Genomic DNA, 27,980 nt, shown 5'->3' on the forward strand with positions numbered 1-27,980 from the left:
GCCAGACATAAGGCATGCTTGTGTAACTTCCCCCACGGCGTTTGTACACCCAATTGTATTCAAACCATGCAGGGGAAACCCCAGATCTCGCCCTAGGCAGAGTGATAGAGATAATTTCCAAACACTATTATATTCTAAGGTCATTAATAATCAAGTGCCTTGTATTAATATATTCCTTGTATGAATTATGTGCTTATGAAAGAAGGAGCACAGCTTTTCTCTGTGTGTGTGTAACTAGAATATTAGGTGCCACTAAGTCTGCATATGAACAAGAGCATGTTTAGACCAGAGGAGATAAGAAAGGAACTGTGCTTCTTCCGACCTTGTGCAAAACTGCCACCCTTGCAAGACAGGGGGCCTCGGACGTGAGAAATCCACCACGTGATCATCCCTGCTGAAAGCCAAACTTCTTACTATATAAACCCCGTGCAAAGGGTTTATCAGGGCCTTCACTGTCAGCCTCGGCTGGTAAGGGAGCCCAATTGCAATTGTCTTTGTTTGTCTGTCTAATAAATATACTTTCATGCAGCTCCGGAGTCTAACTGAACTAACTAGGGTGATTTTTCACCTATCATAATACATAGCCTTTACCGTTACCAAAACGAACGGTACCCTTCCTTCTTTCAGAGGCCTTGCCTCTTCGTTTTATGAACGCTATGGGCAAACCAGAGCTCTCTTTCAATGACAGGAAGGTGAACAGTGCTTATAATCTTCAGCGCGCGCTAGCCCTTCCTTTGGCAACAGGCTTACTTTGTTTTTAATCCTTTACCGTTCCAAAAACTGATGGCACCCTTCCTCCTTTCAGAGGCCTTGCCTATTCGTTTTATGAACGCTATGGGCAAACCAGAGCTCTCTCGGGAAGGTGAACAGGAATGTATAACTTTGCCTTGAGCGCTCCACACATGAAAACTAAAACAGAAGTCTCTCTAACTCTAGCAATTCGTTCATCACACAGGGCATACAGGAAGAAGTCCTATAACTGTTTTGTTCTCCTTTCCACCCCGCAGCAAAACATGCAAAAAGTTAGTCTCAACCCCACTTGAAGACAAGTGTACGCAAAACCGAAATAAATCAGAACCCTATACTATTGTACACTTACAATAAACAAACAATATACTCACAAATAGTCGGAGTCCACCCCCTATAGTCAAATTCAATTCCTTAACTCTCTGCTCTCCTTGCTGGCAGGCCCTGGCCTCCTTCCAATTCGTGTTCGAGGTCTTTAGAAAAACAGAGTCTCGTATTCCTCCGTACGGTTCAGGTCCTGATGATTAGCCCAGCAAGGAGAGTCGAAGAGGTTGTTGGAATCCCGGACGAGCCCCCAATTATGATAGGTGAAAAATCACCCTAGTTAGTTCAGGACTCTGGAGCTGCATGAAAGTATATTTATTAGACAGACAAACAAAGACAATTGCAATTGGGCTCCCTTACCAGCCGAGGCTGACAGTGAAGGCCCTGATAAACCCTTTGCACGGGGTTTATATAGTAAGAAGTTTGGCTTTCAGCAGGGATGATCACGTGGTGGATTTCTCACGTCCGAGGCCCCCTGTCTTGCAAGGGTGGCAGTTTTGCACAAGGTCGGAAGAAGCACAGTTCCTTTCTTATCTCCTCTGGTCTAAACATGCTCTTGTTCATATGCAGACTTAGTGGCACCTAATATTCTAGTTACACACACACAGAGAAAAGCTGTGCTCCTTCTTTCATAAGCACATAATTCATACAAGGAATATATTAATACAAGGCACTTGATTATTAATGACCTTAGAATATAATAGTGTTTGGAAATTATCTCTATCACAGAGCGGTGGCAGATCCAGGTTTAGATCTATTGAATAATTAGTTGGACAAATTCAACTAGCGCTAGGCCTTCTTACTTGTGCCATTTCTCGGTGTCTGTTCCGTGACTGCATACACCGTTTCACTCAACTCTCCCAGCAGTTGCCAGCAAGCTAGCGCTGATTGGCTAGTCAGTACAGGATACAATGTGTTGATTGGCGGGTTAGAAAATCTACCAAAAGCGCTAATTGGCTCTTTAGAAAGGACGTAAAAACAGTGCCAAAAAGATTTTGTAATTCATAACTGAAATCCGTATCCGTATCCGTATCCGTATCCGTATCCGTATCCGTATCCGTATCCGTATCCGTATCCGTATCCGTAATTCGTAATTCGTAACTGAAATCCGTAACTGAAATCCGTATCTGAAGATAGATTTTGAAAGTAAAGATAGTTTTTGAAAGTGTAGATACATTTCGTATTTGAAATCCGTATCTGTAAATAGATTTTGAAAGTGAAGATAGTTTTTAAAAGTGTAGATACATTTCGTATTTGAAATCCGTTTCTGTAGATAGGTTTTGAAAGTGTAGATGGTTTCACAGATACAAAATCTATATTACAGATTACAAAATATTTATGGCATTGATCTGATTCCATATATATACATTTAATTTCCCAACCCAACACACACACACACACACACACACAACCCAACACACACATCACACATTTCAGCTCAATACACACATCCCCATAATGTGGTTTGGATGTGGCACAGGTATAGCCCCATTCTAGCCTAGTTTGATTTGGATATTTTTTTTTATTTTTTGAGACATTCACTTCTATTCTAGCCCGTGGCAGTGTGCTGTTCGCTTTGTTAATGTGCCACTGATTTCAAATAAGTCTGCAAATGCTGAATCCTGCCTAAATGCCACTGATGGGGGAGTGAGGAGGAGGGAAAGGTCACTAAACATCTGCTAGAACAAGGTGGGGGGGGTTACATTTCACTCCATTATTATTTTGGCGAAACAGATGGGTTTTCTGTTTACCAACAAATCTGGATGCATCCAAATCACTGAAAGCAGACAAATACACTCTCTCTGGCACCACAATGCATGGCCTATCAGCAACATGTGACGGGCAAATATTATCAGAAAAACTCATCATTTCTTGTACAAACAAGCCCTGTTTGTCCACATTAACTTCAAGCTTAAATACAGAAGTACTCACAGCAGTCACTGTCTCTGTAGGTAGAGAGTTGATGACTAACACCCCGAGGATTTTGCCCCATGTGTAATAAATATATTATAAACATGTAACTGCTGGGTTTGGTTATATACTGTGTGCTTTCTTTTTTGCTCCACTTGATCTTGTATAGTGGTGTAGCAGGTCAGGTTACGTCACAAAAAAACTTAATTTTAACCTACTGGCAGGGAAAAAGGATGTCTGATCGGCATCCTATCATACAGACAAGCAGCCTATACCTCTGAATACACTGCCCTTTTTGGACTTATTATTAACATTACATTTATATATGTATTTATATACTTTTTATTATATTCTAAAAATCAACAAAGATTAATGGCCTGTCCATAAAACCTTCCTGCCATTCTCAGGCAAATCGAGAGTTCACCTGAGGCTCCCAACATCCAGAAAACATCCAGAAAAGTTACCCAGATAGGCTAACTGCCATTTACACTAGAAGCTCTTTAAAGGCTTATGGACCTTCTGGTTCATGACGTCAACCACTATATAGATATACAAAGTTAATTTAAGGTTCAAAGGAGTAAGAACTTGTTGCCTAGTAACTAGCGCTATCAACTAGCAATTATTATGTCATTAACAGAATTTCCATCTTCCCCACCAAATCAAATCCAATTTAGAGCCCCCCCCCCCCCCCCCCCCGTAAGTAACTGATTTTAAATGACTATAGTTTGTGATTGTATGTGAGTGTATAGTTTTGTCTAAGTGTGTTTGTTTGTGCAATTGTGTGTGTGTGTGTGTGTGAGTGTGAGTGTGAGTGTGAGTGTGAGTGTGAGTGTGTGTGTGTGTGTGTGTGTGTGTGTGTGTGTGTGTGTGTGTGCACACTAAAGCTAGGTTGAGCACCTTTCTCTTGATTGCACTCTGTCTGTGTTGATGCTCTGTTATATGGTAGCTACTGTCTGAACAGCTAAGATCTACAGTAACAACTCAATTTCACAAGCAATCATTCTGAACAATGCTCTTACCTCACACACACACACACACACACACACACACACGCTTCACCCCTGCAAGCACACCACTTCTGGCCAGAGGGTTTGACTCATGCTACAATGCATCAGTCATGGTGTCAAGAAATGAAGCTTCAGTGCACCCCTATCCACTGGCACACACTCACACACACACAGGTCCTACTCAAACACAGACACTGTCTCTCTCTCATTTACTCACTCACTCACACTCTCTCCTACACACGCACGCACACACACCAATCCCCTCAGACGTGTCCTTGTGTGTGTGGTGGGGTGGGGTGGGCATTAGTCTCTTGGTCTTAAGGAGGATTTACTGGTCTCTGGTAGCCCTCTTAGAACAAAACTCTAAAATAGTGTGGCAACACAAGCTTTCTTCAAAAGTTATTTTTACCAGTCTGGGTAGAGCGCTTTGATTTCAAAAATCAATCAGTATTGATTTACCATGGGGCTTAGATTCGCCTCCAAATATGATTTATTTTTGCTCTCTGCCTCCTCCAATCCATCATGGCGTAATGAGAGCGGCCTCATCGGAGAGAGAGAACCAGGACGGCGGGGTCAGGGGAAAACAGTGCAGGAGGAGAATCAACAGCTGGGACATCTGCCGAGAATAACTGGATAAGAGAGACATCTGAGGAGCCCACAGGCACACACACACACACACACAGACATCACACACACACACACACACACACACACACACACACACACACACACACACACACACTCACAAACACACACACACACACACACACACACACACTCACAAACACACACACACTCACACACACACACACACACACACACACACACACACACACACACACACACACACACACACACACACACACACACACACACACACACACACACACACAGGGAGAGACACAGGCCCCATGGTTAAAAGATATCCATCTCTTGTCTATAAGCCTGATGAAACTGCTGTCATCCTTAAACAAAGCCCTGGATTGCAGACAGCCTGTGTGAGGTCAGACACTGAGTCTCTGCCTCGGACAGGATCAGGATGATCATGATGGAGAAGACTATGATGAAGATGATGATGAGAGCAATAGTGACAATGAAACTCACCATGGCAACCCATGGCTACTCAGCTCTTCAACCCACCATCGCCAACGTGACTGAAAGTCTATGTGATGACTCCAGTTACTCACCTAACCCATCAGAGAGACTTGGTTCACATTCACATCACTGATGGAGGCCGTCTCCAGACTGACATCTGTCTGCACCTGATCAGTATCATGTCTGGCGTCAGAGCCCAGAGTAACGGATCTGTCTGTAGCAGACTCTGTGCCAGATCAGCGCATCTGTCTTTAAACAGATAAGCATTTCTCTGTACTGGGTCTTACCTGGATCAGGGGCGTGTCTATCCTGGAGTGTTCCTGAGTTCCTGGGTTAGCGGGAGAACCGGGCTTAGTTCTATGAGCCAGAAACTCAAGTCTGAGGAACTCACAGAGAGTCCTACCATTCTATACTTAGTAACCACGACAACAGAGATAGAGAGATGAGAGAGGCGTGTAGGCGATATGGACCGCTGATCCGCACTGTGGGTCTCTGTGTGTTCATCGTCACAGCAACAGCGAGGATGAGCTTGATGTGTCCGAGAAGAACAAAGGAGAGACTGGCAGGTCATTCTCGCCAGGGGTCTCAGAACAGACAGGGGGCCATCTGAGCTGTCAAAGCTGGGGGTGGGGTGGGGGGTATCAAAGCCCCCGCAGGGACTAGGGTGTTCTCAGAGGCTCCGTTGGGAGTAGGGGTGGGGTATGCTATCTCAGACCTCAGAGGCTCCACAGCAGGCCAGCAGAGGACAGAAGGAAAACCTAACACAACACACCCCAAGGAGAGAGGAGGAGGAGGAGGAGAAGGAGGGAGGGGTGACAAACACATTACACCTTGCGGTGGAAATGGAGAGGAGAGGAAGAGAAGGAGGAAGTGGGGATGTAATGATATCCTGAGTCCTAGCCAGAGCCACAGGACGCCACTCAGGAGGAGGGACACCTCACACACCGCAGCTCGAGGAGAGGGGAGGAGGAGAGAAGAGAGGGGAAGAGGAGAGGGGAGGAGGGGGCGGAGAGGGAGGCAGTAGAAGAGGAGGAGTGTGAAATGTGATCCTTCAGCACTGGGCGGGGGCACAGCAGGCCTGCTCAGGAGGAGTGACCAACCTAACGAGGGAGAAGGCTGCAGGTTCTCCTCTCAGCCCCAGGCAGAGTCACAGGAAGCCAGCATGCTGTCTGTCCTCTCACTCCAGGAAACCCACTGGAGCTGCTAACAAGGTGACACCTCACAGGTGGAGCACAAGGGGAGTGCCAATCAAGTGTGTGTGAGTTTATGTGGGTGTGTGTATGTGGTGGTGTGTATGTGGGTATGTGTGTGTGTGTGTGTATGTGGGTTTGTTTTGAAGTGGGTGTGAGTGGGTGAGTGTGTGTGTCGGGTCTTAGGCAGGTGCTTAACTATACCTGAGGGGTCCCCTTGAGAGAGGAGCTTTGAAGTCAGATGAGGTCTGGGGAGGCTGTCACGCCTAATTGTCTGTGCGGGTCTTAGTGTAGATCTCAGTGGCTCCCAACTGCAGTCCACAGCACTGTACAGGTCCTCTTAATGCCAATCACAGAGCTGATATGGGTCTTCTTACTGCCAAAAGCAGAGCTGATATGGTTCCTCTTACTGCCAATCACAGAGCTGATATGGGTCCTCTTACTGCCAATCACAGAGCTGATATTGGTCCTCTTACTGCCAATCACAGAGCTGATATGGGTCATCTTACTACTATCCACAGCACTGAGCAGGTCCTGTAAAGGCCTTTTTACAGTACTACGATTCTCTCCGATTTGGTCGTAGAGGGACACTTTGGCACGCCTTGGCACGCCTTGGTAACACCTTCACCCAGGTGTTGATGCCTATCCGAGCCGTCAGAGAGCCGTCGGAGAGCTGGTCGGAGACAAACGCTTTTTTCTAAAGGCCCCCACATGGTTGTCCGATCGAGCTCTCCGATCCGACGAGACACGCCCTAAAACGCCCTCCTTGAAGTGGGACCACACCTTTGAGCACCTCGGAGAGCCATCCGAGGGTCTCGGATGGCCTCTGGAGCACCGCCGTTTTTAAAAAAATCGCTGAGAGATCACTTGGAACCAGGGGCTGGAGGTCCAGTAGTATATTAGGAGTTGGAGGAAGATCAGGGACAAGTTTGTAAAAATGAAAAAAACTATGAAGGGCACCAGCGGCGATGCAGGAGGAAAACCGACATCTCCCTTCTTCCTTGCTCTATCGTGGCTCTCGCCGCATATAAAGCATAGGGAGACGCCGTCTAATTACAGCAATAATAAAAACATTTCTTGGTTTTCGAACAGCCTCTTTGTGTTTGAGTTAGCAGAGCATGCAGTGTTAATGATTACATTGTAAAATAACCTGAATTGTAGACGTAACAAAGCAGAACTGTTTGTGTGGTATAATAATAGAAAATATTCGGCAATAACCGTGAGCTTGGTCATTGTCGTTAGTAATTCATTTCACAACAACAGCCTCTGATCATTAACTGAAAATACACGGGATAAAAACAAACGATTTCTTATTTTATAGTTTGTTGTTGATGATGTAATGGCCTTGTAACATCATAATAAACCGTTGGTAATCTCCACAGCCCCTCGTAGAACCATGCAGGTAGAGGTGAGTCGTACGATCATCAGATTAGAAAGGGCGTGTCTCTCGTGAAGTCGTACGAGGTGAATTGGATAAACATGCCGATGCCTTAACTTTTCTTAAAGAGTCGGAGAGAGTCGGATACCCCCTTGGCTGTGATTGGCCAGTTTACGGCATCATTTCCAAACAACATAATTTCCGGAATCACACACGTCAGGACCTCACATTTCCTGTTTTCTGTCAAAATGTTTTAGTACGACTTTGGTAAACTGCAAAGCTGCACAGCATGCAGCATTACGGCTACCGTATTTTATATAAACCCACAAAAAGTACATTTCTCCCGACCACTGTTGGTCTCTTGGCTGGTGGCTCGGTGTTGAAAGTGCCTTCTCCAACCAGCTTCAACTGACATCTAACGTAATTTGCTACGGAGTAATGCTGGCAGCATTACTTTGCATCTATTAAATAGGAAATGTATTTCATGTATGTGTAGAACCTATTTAGAATGACTGACTTTACATAAAACGGCCGTGAAAGACATTTGAGTCAAACATTACTTTTGCCTCAATGAGGGTGGCGTGTGAGAGCATAACCAGCACGATAACGTTGTACTTATTAGCAGCGAGGCTAGCTACATTAGCAGCACACTTTTGAGAGTTATTGTGAATACGCTAACGCTTGATTTAGCGGAAAATCTAGTAAACGTAGGTACCACCTGTCTCCTGTTCTGTTGTTGTTGTAGTTGTCGCTCAAATCACTACAAGCACGTCCTCTGCTTATAACTCAAACTAGTCCAGCTCCACCATCAACCATTGTCTGTTAGTTGCCATCATTCGCTGTTGTGAGGATTCCCGGGAGGAGGTATTTATACAATAAACGACTACCACACAGACTACCGTCTTCTTGAAAATTGGGCATTAAAGGTGTCCAGGCAGAGGATCATAAGTGAATGTGCTCCTGTATGTGTTTTTCATCATATTCATGGTTGAAAAGGCAGTCTCACAACTGTATGTTGAGGTATCAGAATCAGAATCATGTTTATTGGCATGTATGTGTATGCATTCTCTTGTTGGGTTTCTGATATAACTATAACACTGCATGTGGATTGGTATGAAGATTGCAGTGGGTTTATTTTTCTGCCCCTTACTTCATAGCGCTACGGGTATTTCTGTTCGAAGTGTGCATGCTTTGTTTTATAGTGACGTTTCACGCTGACACTTTTGACAAGGGCAACCGTCTCGTTGCAGATTAAACACATCGGTTTTGTCCTGCCCACAAGCAGCACAAATGCATAGCCAGTCAGTCCACTCTGTCTTAAATTCGAGATTTTTGGAATCAACTTTTCGTGTGTGAGGTGTGAGAGCCTGGCAGAGGATCATTAGTAAGTGTGCTCCTGTATGTGTTTTTCAACATATTCATGGTTGAAATTGCAGTCCCACAACTGTATGTTGAGGTATGCATGTTCTTGTTGTGTGTCTGATATAACTATAACACTGCATGTTGATTGGTATGATGAATACCGTGGGTTTATTTTTCTGGCCCTGTCCTCAGAGTTTGGGGGGTAATTTTGTTCGAAGTGTGCATGCTTTGTTTCATAGTGACACATTCACGTTACCACTTTTTGACAAGGGCAACCGTCTCGTGGCCAATGAGTGCATTGTCATAGCGTTGTAGTTATACAAAGGTTACCCAGCGATCATTGCAAATATGAATGTGACAAAAATACCAAAGAAAATAAGAACGTATTCATTTTATTGGATCGTTTTATAATAGTTTCTGTATTGTATGTAAGATAAGCATATCGTTTTATATAAATCGCTACTATGTTTTTCACAAAAAAATGACCACCACGATGGAGATACATTTGCCTTCTCAAGTGAATATATAGCATTAGACATACTAATGTTGACTGAGCTACATGTCTCCAAGGCCCATGTGACGACACCTGCCCGACAGGTCCTGAAGCAGCGTCAGTGACAGTTGGGAGGAAAAACAATCAATGACTTCCAATAAAGAGGTAATGGGGTAGCTACAGGCTCGACAAACAGTCATTACCCCACCCAGCGGTCCGGCGTTGAATAGGCTTTAGGACGCATAGCCTTCGGAGTAGTATGTAAGCCCGACCAGTACGTTCAAATTGTTCTGAATCAACCGCCTGCCCCCGCCCGCCCATTTTTTTTTCGAGGACGGAGAGGGATGCAGAAGTATATCGAGGCCTTAAGGGTACCACCCTCTCCTCCTTATGTTTAGGTGGGGTGTCAGTGTTGATCAACCATGCTTTTAGCAGAGAGACAGCAGTCTGTGTGAGATAACATCTGCAACAAAGCAACTCTCTGGGAAAAGGTGTGTATGGCACAGAAGCCGAGCTCGACAGGAGAGAAGAGGGTGGAGCTGCATTAATTATTATGAGTCAGTGTTCAGCCATGCTGTTCACTCTTTAAATTAAGTATAGTGTATTCATGCAAGGGGAATAATTATGAGTGTTTGTGCGAGTGTTCTTCGAGTAAATTAATACTGTTATATGCTACTTACTGTACACGCCTACCCTGTCAATGAGTATGTGTTGTAACAATAGTGATGAAAATGAGAAACACACTATTTAATCAGTCATGCATTGAACACAGAGCAGCGAGGTCTGGCTTAAACAAGTGTCTTTTTCCTCTCTTCTCAGATGAGCACTTTCACAATTACAGTGCACACGGAGAAGCAGGCAACGCCCAGAGGGGCATTAATAGCTCGTTAGTAGAATTCTGTCCACGTCACTCGTGCTAATGGCCGTAAAAGTGGCACATATTCAGCGTCGACTCCCCCCACAGTTAATCCAGCCTGGACTGGTCTGACACCTGGGCTGTGAGCAAGCAGGTTGCATGCCTGGGTAAATAATTACTTGCTTATCAGCCATCATCTGCCGACTGGCATCCAGTAATTTGCCATTATACCCGGAGTCAGACTCATTAAAGCTGTGCAGCACGGCCTGTGTGTAGGTATCCCTATCCTCACAGTCTTCCAGCGCAGAGTCATTAAAGCTGTGAGATACCCACAATTTTCCGCCCTGACATTGCTCCTCCGAGGGGAGTAATGAGCACCGTCCCCCTGGACGTTAACGCCGGGATGCCCGGATAACGGCGAGGTGCTTCCTCTGAGAAGAAAGGGAGTGGGTAATATAATACTACCCTATGGGTGCTGGGAGTCTGCAGAAACTGATACGCCTGAGCCTGGAGAAAACGATATGCAAATCAAGCTGAATAAATGACCACATTTACTTTATTTTTATAAATGTGTATTTTTCAAGGGCAAATGCACGATGTGTATAGTGTAAGTATGGAGTGAATGAGTTCAACTAATTTCGGTGAAAATCTCAAGTAATTTGGATTCTCCTCATTTTAAGTGTTCATGTCTACAAGTAAAAAATGGGCCTCCAGCAGTCCAACCATCTGTTATGCTTAAAAAAATAGTTTTAAAAACTTTCTGAACCATTCATTTCTTCTAAGCGCCTTCCCTCTCGATTGCTAGCATCTCGCTGAACTCCTGCTATGTGAGGTCGGTGTTTATTGAACAGGATAAAGCACATTGTTCAGTGTCATTGTGCACTTCACATTCTTTGTATACACAAAGCCTATGTCTGAATAAGGTCAATTTTCAAAGGGGGGGATAAGAGGGATTCTATTTCTCAGAGTACAGATTGTGTTTATGTTGATGCCTCCCTCCATTACTAGTGTGTACAGACACCTCTCCGGAGGACACTTCTGTCCAGGACTGACTGCAGAGACGCAGCGGTGAATTAGAGACGTGTCCTCACGTCTGTGAGTCCAGCCAGATAAATTCTTCTCATGGGCTTGCAGTCTGAGGAGCCGCTGCTTCCTGACACCCTCATAAATGCTCTCTGTCTCTGGAGATGCTAGGGCAGCAAGAGTGAAACCGTCTGAGTGTGCATCAGAAACACAGACACCCTGCCAAGGCCAGACCAGCACTTTATTTGCAGACGCTTCACACAAACACGAAACCTTCAAACAAAATCACTGGACGCTTTCAGCCAGTAGCAGCCTTCTTTGAGTAATTCCTGGTCTGATTCTCAAAGTGATTCCCAGTCCAATTCTTTGAGTGATTCCCAGACTGATTCTCTAAGTGATTCCCAGTCTGATTCTCTATGCGATTCCCAGAATGTGTAGGGCAGGAAAGGAAACCTTTAGGTTTGTAAAAAACATACAATTAGAAATCGGCCATTGCAAAATCCTGTGCCACATTATTCCAAGAAGAAACCAGCTACTGTATTCAAAAGTAAAAGGTGCATTCGTCAAAGCAGATTGTAGGCATCCAAAGAAATGATGTTAGGTCAACCTACCTAACGGGTAGACATATAACATTTAAAACCAGGAACTAACGAGGAGTTCCTCATTGAGTGTAGTCAGATGTATTAAGTTGTCCAATGACAGGGTCCTTTAATAAATATTATATTTCAGCAAAGCGGAAAGAGAGACGTACACGCAGAAACCTTCAGCCTCTTCCAGTTCCGCCATTGGTTTGGAAACGTAGGTCCTTCCAAGTGATTCTCTGAGTGATTCCCAGCCTGGGTGATTCCCAGCTTGAGTGCTGGGTGATTCAGATTCAGAAGTTCAAACTCAGGGGGATATTTCACCTTGAGGCATCTGCCCCTGTGGAAGAAAGTGGCGTGGGAGGACCTTTTATCCCAGCATGCTTTAGTGCTCTTCACTGTTCCGGGAGAAGGACTCTGACACAATCCCCTTTTGTCCAGACTCATGTCCCTCCCGATGTGCCATTAGCAGTGGCCTTCCAGTGGCCTTGGTGCTGCTGAGTGTCTTCTGTGCCAACTCCTGTTGGCTTTTTGTCATCTTACTTTTACAACATTCCTAGAACTCCAAGCTACTTCACAAAAAGTCGTACTTCAGTGCAAGTCATTGATTTCACAGTTGGTCCAACATTATATTCTCACCTGTCACAGTGATATTCCCTAAATTTAACAGCAGAGCGGAAGGGAGGAAGCAGACAGAGGGAATAGAGGAGGGAGAAGGGAAAGAGAGAAAGACAGAGAGAGGAACAGGAGGAGAGAGAAGGGGAAGAGAGAGAGGCAGACAGAGGGAAGAGAGGTGAGAGAAGGGAAAGAGAGAGAGACAGACAGCAGGAAGAGAGGAGAGAGAAGGGAAAGAGAGAGAGACAGACAGCAGGAAGAGAGGAGAGAGAAGGGAAAGAGAGAGAGACAGACAGCAGGAAGAGAGGAGAGAGAAGGGAAAGAGAGAGCCTCACACAGCTTTGTTCTTTATTAAATGTGAGCAGGTGTATCTGCATGAACTTACAGACAGAGAACAGGAGAATACAGGAAAAACCTCCAAGAGCTAGGCTCACAGGCAGACTCACACACACAAACACACGCCCCAAGTGGCACATACACACACACACACACAAACACACACACATACACAGACACACACACACACACACACACACACACACACACACACACAAACACAGACACCTCTGGGCAGAGAGAATCTGTGATTATGATGATGAAGGTATAGGTATAAAAAGGATTTCTTCAGCCCTACAAAATGCTATTTAAAGCGGTTGCCGAGTAAATATTATTAAACCACTGAAAGAAAAACGCTAGAAGCTGAATCCAGGCATGCAGAAACTTTGGATTAGTCCAGGTCAAGGTTATTATAGTTTTGCATTTTTCACTAGTTTTTATTTCGTTTTGAATTTTTGTTTTCAATATTAGTTTAGTTTTAATTAGTTTTTAAAGCGGGTTTTCTACTTTATTTTATTTTTAATTTTGTTTGAGTTTAATTGTTATTAGTTTCAGTATTAGTTTTAGTCTTTACCGCGGAATGCACCAGACCAAGAGGGGACCAGTCAGGGAAGCTTCATTTTTTGCTTGCAAAACAAAATGCTCAAAATGAATAGTAGATACAAGCTATAATAAATAATAAGTAATAAAAACTCAACAAAACCTACCATTTAAAAAAATGTATTCACTTAGGACAGATGAACAGCCATCCACCAAAGACAACTATGAAAGAAGTTTGTCAGTCAGAACAGACAAGAGACAGCAAGACGGTGAGGCAGCGCATGCATAGAACCTATTTAGTCTTGCTGATCTGACATAAAACCGCAGTGAGAAAGCACGGAGGGGAGGCAAACAGAACCTCTTCCTCAATGAAGGGAGCATGCGAGAGCCCGCAGGTCGGGTTTATGTTTGTTCTGTCGTTGCTCTTCTTCTACACTTATTTTTGACCTTGACTGGGGAAATGACAGATTCTATAGCTAAGCTAAAACATTTCTCAAAACTGGACTTTCAATCAAAACTAAAGTGATCAATAAGGGAGACCAATGCCGTAGCTAACAGGTATGCTTCAAACGACGGGACAAAATAGAACAAATATTTGGAACCTCAAGAATAGATTTGGTTTTGGACGTACAGTGGAGACAAATATTAGCAAGGGGGGCTTCTCACCCCTCATTCGCTAACATTACATTGATATCAAAGTAAGCTCTTGCTCCGTTGATTTCTTTTTTTTTCTTTTGTACTATAATTCTCTTAGGATTGTTTATGTTTGATTGTTTGTTATCACTTTGAACCAGGGGCGCAAATGGCACTTGGGAAGGGGGGGACATGTCCCCCCCCAGATTCATAGTTACCCCGATCCGTCCCCACCACTTTCCTAACGTAAGGCGACCTGCATCAGTTAATAACTCTGCACAGCTGATTAGGCGATGTTAGCGTCCCCCCCAGTTCAAAAATCCCATCCGCACCTCTGCTTTGAACCCAAGACTGCATTTTATTGGTGCGCTGATCTTGAGAAATTAAACTTAAATTGCAGCTAAAGTTTCTATGGTTATTTGTTTCCTGGTTGCTATGGTTATCTAGTTGCTACGCTAGCTAATGAGCTAGCTAAGGACATTTAAAAACCTAAAACGATTAAAAGAGTTTATTTGAATATTTGATTTTATAGTCTCCTCGATTTAACTCTTTAAATTATAATGGGAAAAAGTAGAAATGATCAAGAGTTCATCACAAGCTAGCATCTGCCAACTGTAGGTTCCTTACCTTTGTGTGTGTAAAGAATGCTTGTATGAAAAAACAACCAGTTGTCAATGTGCAAGCTGCCAATTGAATGGTGATTGAAGATACTGTATTGGGTTTATATATTTGTAAATCTGTCTCTGAAAGAGTAAGTGCCTTACCAGCCATGAACCTCACCACACGTCACTGTTCGAAGTAATCCCAAATAGGACTCTGTCGCTTTCTCCCGACTTTTGCTGGCATGATACCAGGCGAGGGGCGTGTACTAAAAGTGGTACAGCGGAAGATAGACTTAGGCTATGTATGAAATAAATTGACATCTATGAAATACATTGACAACGACGAAAACTAAAGACATTTTCTATATAATTGTATTTTATTTTAGTTCTTTTTTTGTAAAGACACAAGTTAGTTATCGTTTTTGCCTAAAGCCTTACAAAAAATAAATTACACCTAGTTTTAGTTTTTTCCGTTAGTTTTCGTTAACGATAATAACCTTGGTCCAGGTACTGCTCTGCTCTGGCATCTCTTTGACATGTGTGCCAGCTTGCGCCCATGTCAAATCACACACACTGCTCACCAATTGAAGCTAATTATCAGTCTGCTCAGCTGTATTGGCCCTCAGTCAACTTTATCAGGGCCTTGTTTCCCGATAACTACGTATCTTAACGGCCTACGTGGATTTTCGCGACATCGTAGACTAAGTAACACTTTCTATTTACGTGCGTTTCCCAACCATCAACTTAAAGTCAGGTGCACGAGCGCAACGTGCACGAGTTCTTAAGTATCTCTTAGGAGCTGTTTACGTCACGTTAACCTGTTTACGTTAATTGCTGTGAAATTAGCTAGCCTATGCGTGCATCGAACGTGCACTGTGCACTGAATTCGGGGCGGGGATAGTAACGACATCTCCAGCAGAGTATTTAAACTGTGTTCCCATTGTAAGGACATTTATTACGATCTGTCTGAGAGTGGGCTGTCAAAGCTAGCATCATCAAAGTCATACAGTAGAGTAGGCTATATACATTCAATAAAATTAACCTACATTTGAGTCCAACTGCATGACCATTCTTACCCTACACTTACCCTTACAATAAAGAAGTGATCCTATTTCAACCATAACTTCATTTTAAATAATTTCTTTCTTTATGACATTTAGTTTATAGTTTAGACAGCAACGTTGACATCTATATTCAACTGCATCCACTACATAATCTCAAACTTTATTTGTTAACTCTCCAAAAAGGCTACCATTAACACATTTCTTAATGAAAAGGAAACATGCATCACAATAATACTTCAGTGTAACCTGTACCTATGTGGAGTGCAAATATGTCTTGCCATTACACTACCCAACAGCTCTACGTCTGCTAACACTACAGAATGCATAATTCCTACGGGCACTGAACTAGTTTTGTATAGCCTAATCTTTATTTTCAAATACTCAATAGTCTTTATTTCTATTTTGATGGGAATAGGCAGGTGAAACAAAGACATTCTCATGATGTGCTATACACAGAAACATCCTTTGGATTTCTTCTATAATAGGGCGAACGACGCCCCTGGTGGATTGCATCACTAAGTGTGAAGTTACTACTGGTCCTGACCACACGTAGAATTCTTCTCAACGAAAGATACACTTAAGCTAAGTGCCGCGTCGGGAAACCCATCTGCAACGTAGGATTCCTCTTACAAACGATTTCAAGTGCTTTTTAGGCTAAGTGCGCGTTCGGGAAACGAGGCCCAGATCTTTTAAACCAGAGCAGGTGCATCAGTCACTCTCTCTTCTGAATGTACATGCACTGCTCCAGGAGGAACTGTGTTATGTGTTAACAGGTGAGGTGTTATATGAGTGTACAGGTGAAGTGTTATATGAGTGAACAGGTGAGGTGTTACATGAGTGAACAGGTGAGGTGTTACATGAGTGAACAGGTGAGGTGTTACATGAGTGAACAGGTTAAATGTTACATTAGTGTTCAGGTGAAGTATTACCTATATGAGTGAACAGGTGAAGTGTTACATTACTATACAGTTGAAGTGTCACATTATTATACAGGTGATGTGTTACATGAGTGTACAGGTGAAGTGATACTTGATTGTACAGGTGAAGTGATACTTGATTTTACAGGTGAAGTGTAACATTATTATGCAGGTCAAGTGTTATATAAATAGGTGGGGAGCACCTCGTAGTCATTGCTTCCCCTTCCCTGTGTAGCCCCTCAACACTAGCACAATTGCCAATGCCACCTATGCCCTTAAACCTCCACTGCTTGTCTCTGAGGCTGTGTGTGTGTGTCCTGTGCATGCCTACAGCTGGTTTTATTACCATATCACCGGAAACCCAAGGTCCCACACTCTCGGGCAAAGCAGGATAGCAGTTGATGATTGTCTGTAAGTGCTTGTCTGTTTTCCCGCAGTGATATTGCAGGGGTAAAGGCTGATTGTTCTTTGTGTTGAGAAAGTCATCCAATTCAGACGAGAAATGATTTGGGATTGGACATGCCTGGAGATCCACAGGACACGCAGAGAGCGCCTGAGAAGGACAAATGAATAAAGACAAACAGATTACATTTACATGAGGTCAAACGCCTCCGCCTCACCTAATAACAGCACGCAGGGCTGCAGTGTCGCTTCAGCCCGAGATAAAAATACAAGCGGCAGCCTGGGCGGTTTCCTCCTGTATATAAGAAATGAGTACGAGATGGGTGACCTTTGGTTTAATGTGTTTTGCTCTCTTTAATGGGACTGACAGTTGGCTCTGTGCGCACTAAGACGTCTCGCTCACTCTCACACTCCCAGGCAAAAGGGCAATTGATTGAATTTACAGCCCTCATTTATCTGGGGAGCCTTCGCCATTAGGACTATGTAAAACGTCCCGGTGACGGAGCGCAAGAGAACAGTAATTCCAGCCGGAGAGAAACTGCCTCTGCATTCACTTAGGGGGAATATTAGACCGCTACGCAGGTGGAATGAGCAAACATGCAAAGCAATATTTTCATTTTGTTTGCAGCTGGGGTAGGGGAAAGCATTAACATTTAATTGCTTCTCTCTGACAGCTCTACCAAGCATATGTGTGTGCGTTTGTGTGTGTGTGTGTGTGTGTGTGTGCGTGTGTGTGCAAGAGGGGGAGAGAGCGAAAGAGAGAGAGAGTTTGAGTGTGTGTGTGTGTGTGTTTTTCTAAGTTATATGGAACGTATATGAATGTAGTTTATTGAATTGTATGTACAGTATGTCTTGAATTGGTCTTTGTGATGTATGCCACAGTATGATCACCTCTGTTTAATTGCAAGTACCTTCCACAGCTGTATGATTAGACAAGCTTCATGTTAACCTCTGGACGACCCCATAGTGACCTCTGGAGGACCCCATGGTGACCTCTGACTCAGCATTCCCGGATGACCAATCAAAGGTCTAATGCATTCAGGTTTATTTCATCATTTGATTATTTTTTGGATGAATTGACATCCAAACGTATTTATTTATTTGTGTATTTAATTGTTATTATTTACAGTTGCACTCATCAGTTCGAGTTTTACCTTACATCCTTGTAACATTTAAACTCACCATTTACTGTATTAATAAACTGCTTATTAATGAACCAATTATATAACCCCCTTGTTTGCCATACCATTACATCTAACAACTAGCTTAAAAACTGTTTAGTAATAGTATAGGTCATTTGATTATTTAATAATGTCAGAATAATTTTATTTGTAAAACTTACCACTATAATGCGTTCTACTATCCCATAATGTTCTGACACATGTAAACCTTTCAATCTGGTGTTTTCTGTTGGTAACATTTTGCTGCCCTTACACTTTGCCACGGCCCCCACCCAGCTCCCATCCTTCTGTTGCTCCGTTGAGAGGTATCTCCGTCAGCATCACACGTCCCTCCTGTGTCTGTGTTGATATAGCACAGCCAGTGACTGTGAGCTGTTGCTCATAGTGGAGGTAATCTTAAGCTCCATCTAGACTACTGTTTTTGATTTTGTAATTACCCTTGCTGCGGTCGGCCTCTTCGCCTGCCCCCAGGTCCAGGTGATTCCAGGGTCATTTTCTACATGTGGCTGAGTGACCTAATGTCATCCGAGGAGATGATTATGTTGTGTGTGAATGCAATGTGATCGTCCACAGCAGGGTGTCTGTGAAATACACAGTGACTCATTTCCTCAGCATGTTCCCCACATACACATACATAAACATGCACACTTTCATAATACACACACACAAACACATGTTCATATACACACACATAAACATACACAAACATGCACAAACATACACACACGTCACATCACAATACATCGTTGGAAAATTGTTTTTCAATTTTAAGCTGAGTAGATTTCCTCCGAGTCCAGAATGAAGTTACAATAACCTGCATTTTTCACGTGATATGAAAGGTATGACAATTCTGTGTCCTCCTTGGCTATTTCCTGAGCTGTTTCCTCCTCCAAACAGAAGAGAAGAGAATCTGGAGTTAGAATCGATTCCTCCTCACAGGCATCATTCCCTTTCTTTCCATCCCACTCCTCACCAACATTACTGCAGAGCCCTTCTGTTCTGAAACCCATCCCTCCCCATGCCCACTGCCCATCCTTCCCCATGCCCACTGCCCATCCTTCCCCATGCCCACTGCCCATCCTTCCCCATGCCCACTGCCCATCCTTCCCCATGCCCACTGCCCATCCTTCCCCATGCCCACTGCCCAGCCCAGCCCTCCCCATGCCCACTGCCCATCCCTCCCCATGCCCACTGCCCAGCCCAGGCCTGTCCTCCTCATGCCCACTGCCCATCCCTCCCCATGCCCACTGCCCATCCCTCCCACTGCCCACTGCCCAGCCCAGCCCTCTCCTCCTCATGCCCACTGCCCAGCCCAGCCCTGTCCTCCTCATGCCCACTGCCCATCCCTCCCCATGCCCACTGCCCATCCCTCCCACTGCCCACTGCCCAGCCCAGCCCTCTCCTCCTCATGCCCACTGCCCAGCCCAGCCCTGTCCACCTCATGCCCACTGCCCATCCCTCCCCATGCCCACTGCCCATCCCTCCCCATGCCCACTGCCCAGCCCAGCCCTCTCCTCCTCATGCCCACTGCCCATCCCTCCCCATGCCCACTGCCCAGCCCATCCCTCCCCTCCCTTACCTAACCCAGCCTGCTTTTTCCCCAACACGCTCCTCCCAACAAGTTCCTCCCCAACACACTTCCCCCCAACACTCTCCTCCCAAACTCTCCCCATCCCTCCCCAACACACTATTCCCAAGTGACCCAAAAATGCAACTACAGCAAAAACTTCCATCCAAGTGACTTACAATAACATCTTGTATTGCCCAAAAATTGAACCCAGGTCAGCTAATCGATAGCTAATCGAACACTTAACACTGTACCACTGATCAGACATGACACATTTTCTTCACTCAAACTGGCACAATACTGTGCTGTATCTATGGTACAATGACAAGCAAACCTATGGATCACAAAAAAAAGGTTATTGGGGTCATGACAACTGCTTGCCTTGAAATATTTGTAGAATATGGGGGATTTTAGAAGTGGAAGAGATGTGCTGAATTTTTCCAAAAATTCAAGGTGAAGGAGAATTTTTATCAAATATCACCACGGATTAGCATTCTGGCTGCAGGACACTTCTAGTGGTAGTCTCATGTGTTGTTGTTTCACTTACTGTACTGGGAATGAAAAGTATCTGCATTCTTTATTTGCATTATACCACAGAACATTTGCATAGACCAATCTTGAGGCATTTATCTGAATTTCCTATTTGCTGTATTTGTACTGTAAGAGGTGTCATATGTTTTCTGTTCTTTTGCAAAGGACCACTAAACTATGCAAAAAATAGAGGACACATCAACATAATATATACATTTAGCAAAGCTAATTTTTTTTTGTGTGTTTTGTTGTTGTACATTGTACATTGAGTGATAAAGTAGTTTAATGGAAGAAAGCATAAGCTAAAGTTATTGCAGCCTGAGTCACTTTTGGGTGAAGTTTGAAATGTTGTGGTGGTTCTAGTGCATTTAGCGCCAAAAGTTCACTGATATACTCTGGTGTGATTGTAAGGCACACTGCGTGAAGAGTTTTGCAAAAGTGTACATGGTATTGAGACAAGTGTGAAAACAATTGTAAAAAACTGTAATTACCTCCCATAGAGGCCATAGACATCACCTCATAAATCAGTGCGCTAAGAATACAACACCATTCTCTCAGAAGCAGAGGGCAGCTTTTATGAGATCTTAAATGAAAACTTTCTTTATTATACTTTTTGTCAGCTGGGGATGTAATGGAGAAAAAAAGACACATAAAAACTGGAATACTCATAATATGACCTCATAGTCAGTGATGAGAATGCTGTGGCTTGCTCGGGGCTCCCTTGCCATAAAATGGGGGGTGGGGGGTGGTGGGGTGAGGTGGGAGGAAGAGCAGGGAAATAGATGGCTTTTAGACCCGAAACAAAAGAACAAGTGGAGCTTAACAGCTGAATCAATAGGAAGTGCAGCACTGCTTCAACACGTGGGACTGAGGGATTTAAATCTCTCCTTGGCCACTGATTGAAATTCTTCACACCGAGCTATGAATGAGGTAGGGAATGGTAATTACCCTCATACCAGAACAAGTGGAGTGTTTAAAAAGCGCTAAAGAAAGGAATAAGATTTAGAGGCGCCCCCCCCCCCAACCACCCCACACCTCACCTCCACACATAACTGAGCTTGCCTGCTGGGCCACGGTATAGAGCTGCCCGATGGCGAGAACATGAAACAGAGTTACAGTGTTGCAGAGAATCCACCACCTGTGCACACGCGCACACACACACACACACACACACACACACACACACAAACACAAACACACACATACACACATAGCTCCAGAGAGGGGAAACCAGGTATGACCCCAGACATAGTGTTAGTAAACAAAGGAGAGAGTAAAAGGCATGTTTGAGGCGCCACTGAAGAAACTCAGGTGTGTGTTTGAGTCCATCACTGAAGAAACACAGGTGTGTGTTTGAGGCGCCACTGAAGGAACTCAGGTGTGTGTTTGAGTCAACCACGAAGGAACTCAGGTGTGTGATTGAGTCAACCACTAAGAAACACAGGTGTGTGTTTGAGTCAACCACGAAGGAACTCAGGTGTGTGATTGAGTCAACCACTAAGAAACACAGGTGTGTGTTTGAGTCAACCACTAAGAAACACAGGTGTGTGTTTGAGTCAACCACTAAGAAACACAGGTGTGTGTTTGAGTCAACCACTAAGAAACACAGGTGTGTGATTGAGTCAACCACTAAGAAACACAGGTGTGTGTTTGAGTCAACCACTAAGAAACACAGGTGTGTGTTTGAGTCAACCACTAAGAAACACAGGTGTGTGATTGAGTCAACCACTAAGAAACACAGGTTTGTGTTTGAGTCAACCGCTAAGAAACACAGGTGTGTGATTGAGTCAACCACGAAGGAACTCAGGTGTGTGATTGAGTCAACCACTAAGAAACACAGGTGTGTGATTGAGTCAACCACTAAGAAACACAGGTGTGTGTTTGAGTCAACCACTAAGAAACACAGGTGTGTGATTGAGTCAACCACGAAGGAACTCAGGTGTCTTTGAGTCCATCACTGAAGGAACTCAGGTGTGTGATTGAGTCAACCACTAAGAAACACAGGTGTGTGTTATGTGCATCTACACCACCTCAGCTGGAGAAGGTAACAGAAGCGCAATCCCAGATCTGCATGTGTCGCCATGACAGCAGTCTGCAGCGGATTAAAATTCTGAAAAGGTTGCCACCACCAATGATGAGAGCCACTTACAGTTACCACGACGATGAAAGCAGAGCAATTAACAGTCTTATCTGTAATGAGACACACTTGAGAAGTCGGGTCTGCGGATGACAGATTGAGCCACTGGGAGATGAAAGGTAGAGATGGGAGCCCTGATTGATGTTATTACTCCCAAGAAATTGTGTAGCTGTTTCCTGCAGGCCTTGATGCCTGGGTGACAATCCCCAATATCTTTTTTTGGAGAGTTTCCATTAAAAATACAAGACATGGCATCCTCTAGCAGCCCATCGTGAGTCTGATTAAACTGAGATGTTCTGAGTTCTGAGATCGCCCCTTTGAGCGCCCCCCCCCCCCCCCCCCCCCACACACACACACACACACACACTTCTACAAGCATTTCTAGGCTGTACTGAGGCAGATTAGGCATTCCCCACCTCCCCCCTGAGGAGAGGCTAATAGCATTGTTAGCAGGCGAGCTCAGGAGCCCTGGAGGAACCCAATCTGCTGTTTGTTTGAGGAAGTGTTTATGCGTCCAGCCTGCTGGGCCCAGTGCAATCAAATGCGTTTTAATGAGGTGAAGCGTGAAGCAATGAGATAGCCCTTTGGAGCCAAGCGCACAAACCCACACACACACAATCAAACATGCTTTTTAATGAGGTGATGTAATGAGATGGCCCTCTGGAGCTGAGACCACAAGCCCTTTCACAGTTCCTCCCTCCACGCCTTCTTCCTCTACACACAGCGCCTGACCTTCTGAAAACCCCCAGGAGAACATTTACACATCAGAGGAAGAAGTGTGTCTAAACGCTTCAGCTTCTGACCGCGGCACTGGACAGGCATCACGCTCTCGCTCTCACGCACTTGCTCTCATCCTCATTCTGTTCTCTCTTTGTCTGGCCACTAAGCCCAGGTCCTTTAATTCATTGAAAAACTGGGCTTTTTTTCTCCACAGAGTATGACATAGAGGCAGTGAACACACTGACTTCATACTGATACCCCCCCTCTATCCACATTAAATAGCCGTGCCAGAAGGCAGAGGGCATCATTTGTGATTCATTTCTGTTTTCACTACATTAACTCTTAATGGTACATATGAAGCTCTGATGTAATGCACAAGATTGTGATTCTGCAGCTTTCAAGGTGTGTCTATTAAATAATGAGACTGATGCTGTTATTCGATGCTCAGCCATGTATGTATATGTTATAGAAACCAATCGATCTATCTATCTACCTATCTACCTATCTATCTATCTATCTATCTATCTTTCTTTCTATCTATCTATCTATCTATCTATCTATCTTTCTATCTATCTATCCATATCCATCCATCCCTGGAATCATAATGCATCCCACTGATAGAGGCCCAATATAGTGAAGCCGTTGTGTGCTGTGTGATGCATAATGTTATTCCACAATGCCTAAATTAAACCCACAGTCACGCAGCCGTCTCATATTTCCATACAGCCTCTAACATCTGGCTTGGTTTGCCTTGGTTGCTTGTGCAGATGTCCTCATCTGCATGTATACAGTGAAGCAGTGGCTCATGCCCGCGTGAATTGGCTTATTAAAAAGCCTCAGGGGGGCTTTAGGCACATACACTTATTTGTCACTAAGATATTTAACAGGACTGTAGTCAGTGCATATTTAAGCGGTTCTGAACCTGTATCTGCAGCTTTGAGGGGGTCAACAGAAGAAAGAACGATATAATTTCCCGGTTGAATAAATAGTAGATTAGGGCAGTGTTTAATTTGTCATACAGACTAGTACAGCTAAATACATCAGCTGATGCACATGCCACATAGCATGGCCACACAACCGAGACCACACAACATGGAGAATAATTTGACTCATTTGTGATTTTCCTGTCATGCGTTGTGTTGTTCCACATGAATGGTTGTGTTAGCATTAGAACTAATCAGGGGAGCGCCATGTATCCATGTTTCTCTTAGCTTCCAGCGCAAACAGACCTCTGATCTCTGCCATACGTATATCTCTCTGTCGCATAGTATATTGACAGCAGTATAATTACACAGTTTCTCTGATGCCGCTGGGAGAACTCAAATGCTCTATGCAACCAGCCTCTCAGCACTGCATCATCCAGTGAAGGCCAGCATGTATGGACCCCACCCAGCCTCTCAGCACGGCATCTTCTGAGAGCATGCTATATTACTTATCAAACTCTATGCTTAAGCAATAAGATTCGAGAGGCAGTACTGTATCGTCAATAATTTACTTGTTCGAGGGAGTTGTTGGGCCTGACGCGCAGCGGAGGGCCGGCAAACCCTCGAACAAGTACATTATTGACGATACAGTACTGCCTCGAGTACCTTATTGCTTTTATAACACGGTTGCCAGCGACTTTATAAATATTAATAACAATTAAAATATAAACAGTAAGCTGCCTTTCAGCACAAAAAAAGTTGTAGACATGGAACGTTGTGTATCGCATTTCAGTAGCCAATAGAAAATAGTCCCCCTTTGTGTGGCTGTTGCAGACAAATAGCATTTGGAACTTCACATCTGTTAGCCTGGCACAAAAAGTTTGTTGATGATTAGCTAGGAGATCGACATTGATCTCGCACCATTTTATTCATTCACATTGCTCATTTTATAAAGTTGCCATTAAAATAACAATTACGACAATGGGACACTTTCAACTTTGTTAATATTTTTTTGTATTGATTTGGATATCGCCACTAACTCGCGTGTGAGAGCTGCGTGTGTTTCAATGGGTTTTTGGTCTAAGCGTTAGCAGTCACCTACAAATAATATTCGAGACTTTCAGTAAAGACTTACAATACTCTGCAACATTCGTGTAGCACAGAAACAACTAACCGAGTCAATTAAGTTGATTAAGGCACACCCCGGAACTCACTCTCAGAATGGTGGATTCCATCTACCCGTGTTATAATACACCCTACCTCACGGCACTGAGATTCTGCTATATTACCTATGGAGCTCTATACTACACCCAACCTCATGTCATGGTGACCTACAGTGAGGTCTTAGTCCACCCACACTACTGAAGGGATGCCACACATCGTAGCTGTAGTGTGTGTGTGTGTGTGTGTGTGTGTGCGTGCGTGTGTGTGTGTGTGTCACCTGGGACACTCAGGCTGTCCTGTTGCTGTCCAGCTCCACCTGGCTGCCTGCTGCAGTGTCCTTGAGTGAGAGCTGAAGCACTGAACCCCTCACTACTCCCACTGGGCAGCCCCCACCCCACACACACACACACAAACACACACACACACACTCACACCTCCGCTAGTGCCATGAAACCCCCACCACTCCCACCGGGCAGCCCACACACACACACACACACACACACACAAATGCACTCTTTCTCTCTCTCTCTCTCTCTCTCCCTCCCTCTCTATCTCTCTCTCTCTCTCTCTCTCTCTCTCCCTCTGTCTCGTCCTCTAGGGGCCAGAGCTAAAGAGAGGACACTGGTGGACTCATGGCTGTGTTGAGAGGATGCATCTGGTTTCCGTGGCGATGATGAGTGCCTGGGTAGTTGTGGCACCGATGGTGCTCTGGCACACGTAGAGCTCATCCTATTAGCTTTGCATCTGGGGGCCTGGCAAGAGTGGCACGGTGCCCAGATATACACACACACACACACACACACACACACACAAACACACACACACACACACACACACATACACCTGTTTCTACAGCATCCACACACAGATACCGGCACACACACAAGCATGCACATATGCACGCACTCACATACACATATACACACAAATACGCGCTCGTACACATTCTCTCTAAGGTATCAGAAATGACTGATGATTACCTGGAATGAGAGATCCATCCTATCTGATCTGTTAAAAATCACTCTAAGGCCCAGGTTTTATTTCAGTGAGGGCCATCTGCTGCAAAGGCTACATTGAAGTTAATCAAGAAAACAATCTGAATTGTGATTAAAACGGAAACCACATTAAACGTTTGAATAATATGGCAAATATAGTCTACAATCTGTAGCTCAATATCACATTCATTGTCTCACAGTAATCATTTTTTATTAATTTTACTGAAGGGAAGCAGTTCCGTCGCCATGTAAGCATTATGTTGTTAAGTTACCAACATTGCATGTTTTGGCATGCAGTGTCTGAAATCTGCCAGTTGTTGTAATGTCTGAGGGGCAGATGTACATTAGAAAGCACAGCGCAAACAGCTTGGCAATTAAATGGATTCATGGAACCGCTGGCTGATGTTACTGTAAAAGGAATCAAAATAGATTGTCATGCTAGTAAGGTGACATCAAATAGAGACATAATACAGGGCAGTAATCCTACACCACTCAAAAGCACTTCAAACTCTTTGTGCATCTACATTTAATAGGGGAGAATTGATACAGATGTAACAAGGGGACAGTAACATGCTTCATTTCTCAGCTTGTGTCTAAAGTAATGCAACACTCACAGATAACATGTGTGATGGCATCAGCATTCTATCATTTCAAAATGTCAGGTTTTGTCTCAATCTATGTCAAAATGTTATAGACAGGAGTCATTCTGGGCAAATTTGTATCATTAAGTTTTTCTCAAGATTTTGACTTCACAATATTGATGAGTTTTGACAGTAACGCAAGTAACAGGTGGTTGTGATTAGCGATTTCCGATCTAGGTGCTAGTATACAATGCTGCATACAATACATTACATATTCCAATTATCTCATATTAAAATAGGTCAGCTTGGGACAATTGTAACACAAAATGAGTCACTCCTTACGCTTTTCTTACTATAATAATGCCCAAAAGAAATCCCACTTTTCCCACCATCCTCATACGAATTCATATTCAGGGTAAGTCACAAGCACAACTTGTCTTTCTGTGCTCCTGCAGCAGAAAAGTAGAATGTGGTTTTGGCCATGTATCCGTTTGTACATGTTTTATGCTCACCTTGTGACGGGATATTATACCTAAAACATCTGCTTCTGATTCCCTGCTTAGTGAACTCAATAGATGTTTCTGTATAGTGAGTTGGTTAGTGGACGTTCCCAATATAGTTTTCCCTCTTCTCTTCCTAAGACCTTAGAGGGCCCAGGCCTTGTGACCTCTTCCTAAGACCGTAGAGTACCCAGGCCAAGCGACCTCTCTCTCAACTCCATCAGAAGGGGCCTGGGCTGATGGACGCCCTGCCGTATGCTCACCGCATCTCATTAGCCTCACATCTGGGAGCCTGGTGCCAGTGGCATGATGCCCAGATACTGCACGCTGGTGAGAACACACGGAGCAGCACCACTGAACTCTCTATCAACCCAATCAGAAGCCAGTGCAAATCAGAATTCAGTCACTGCAGCGTTTATTCCCACCTTATCTCTTTAGCCTCTTTGCTCTTTTTCTTTTACATTTGACAGGTTTGCATTTGATACATGGATATTTTGGATAAGTTGGTAGATGATTTATGGACTGTTTGCCAGAATTGACTAGGTCTCTCTTTAGAATAGCTGTAGAGATGAAATTACGGTAGCACACTCCACATATAAAAGAAA

The sequence above is a fragment of the Sprattus sprattus genome (genome assembly GCF_963457725.1).
Source record: "Sprattus sprattus genome assembly, chromosome: 8".
In the NCBI taxonomy this organism is placed as follows: domain Eukaryota; kingdom Metazoa; phylum Chordata; class Actinopteri; order Clupeiformes; family Clupeidae; genus Sprattus; species Sprattus sprattus.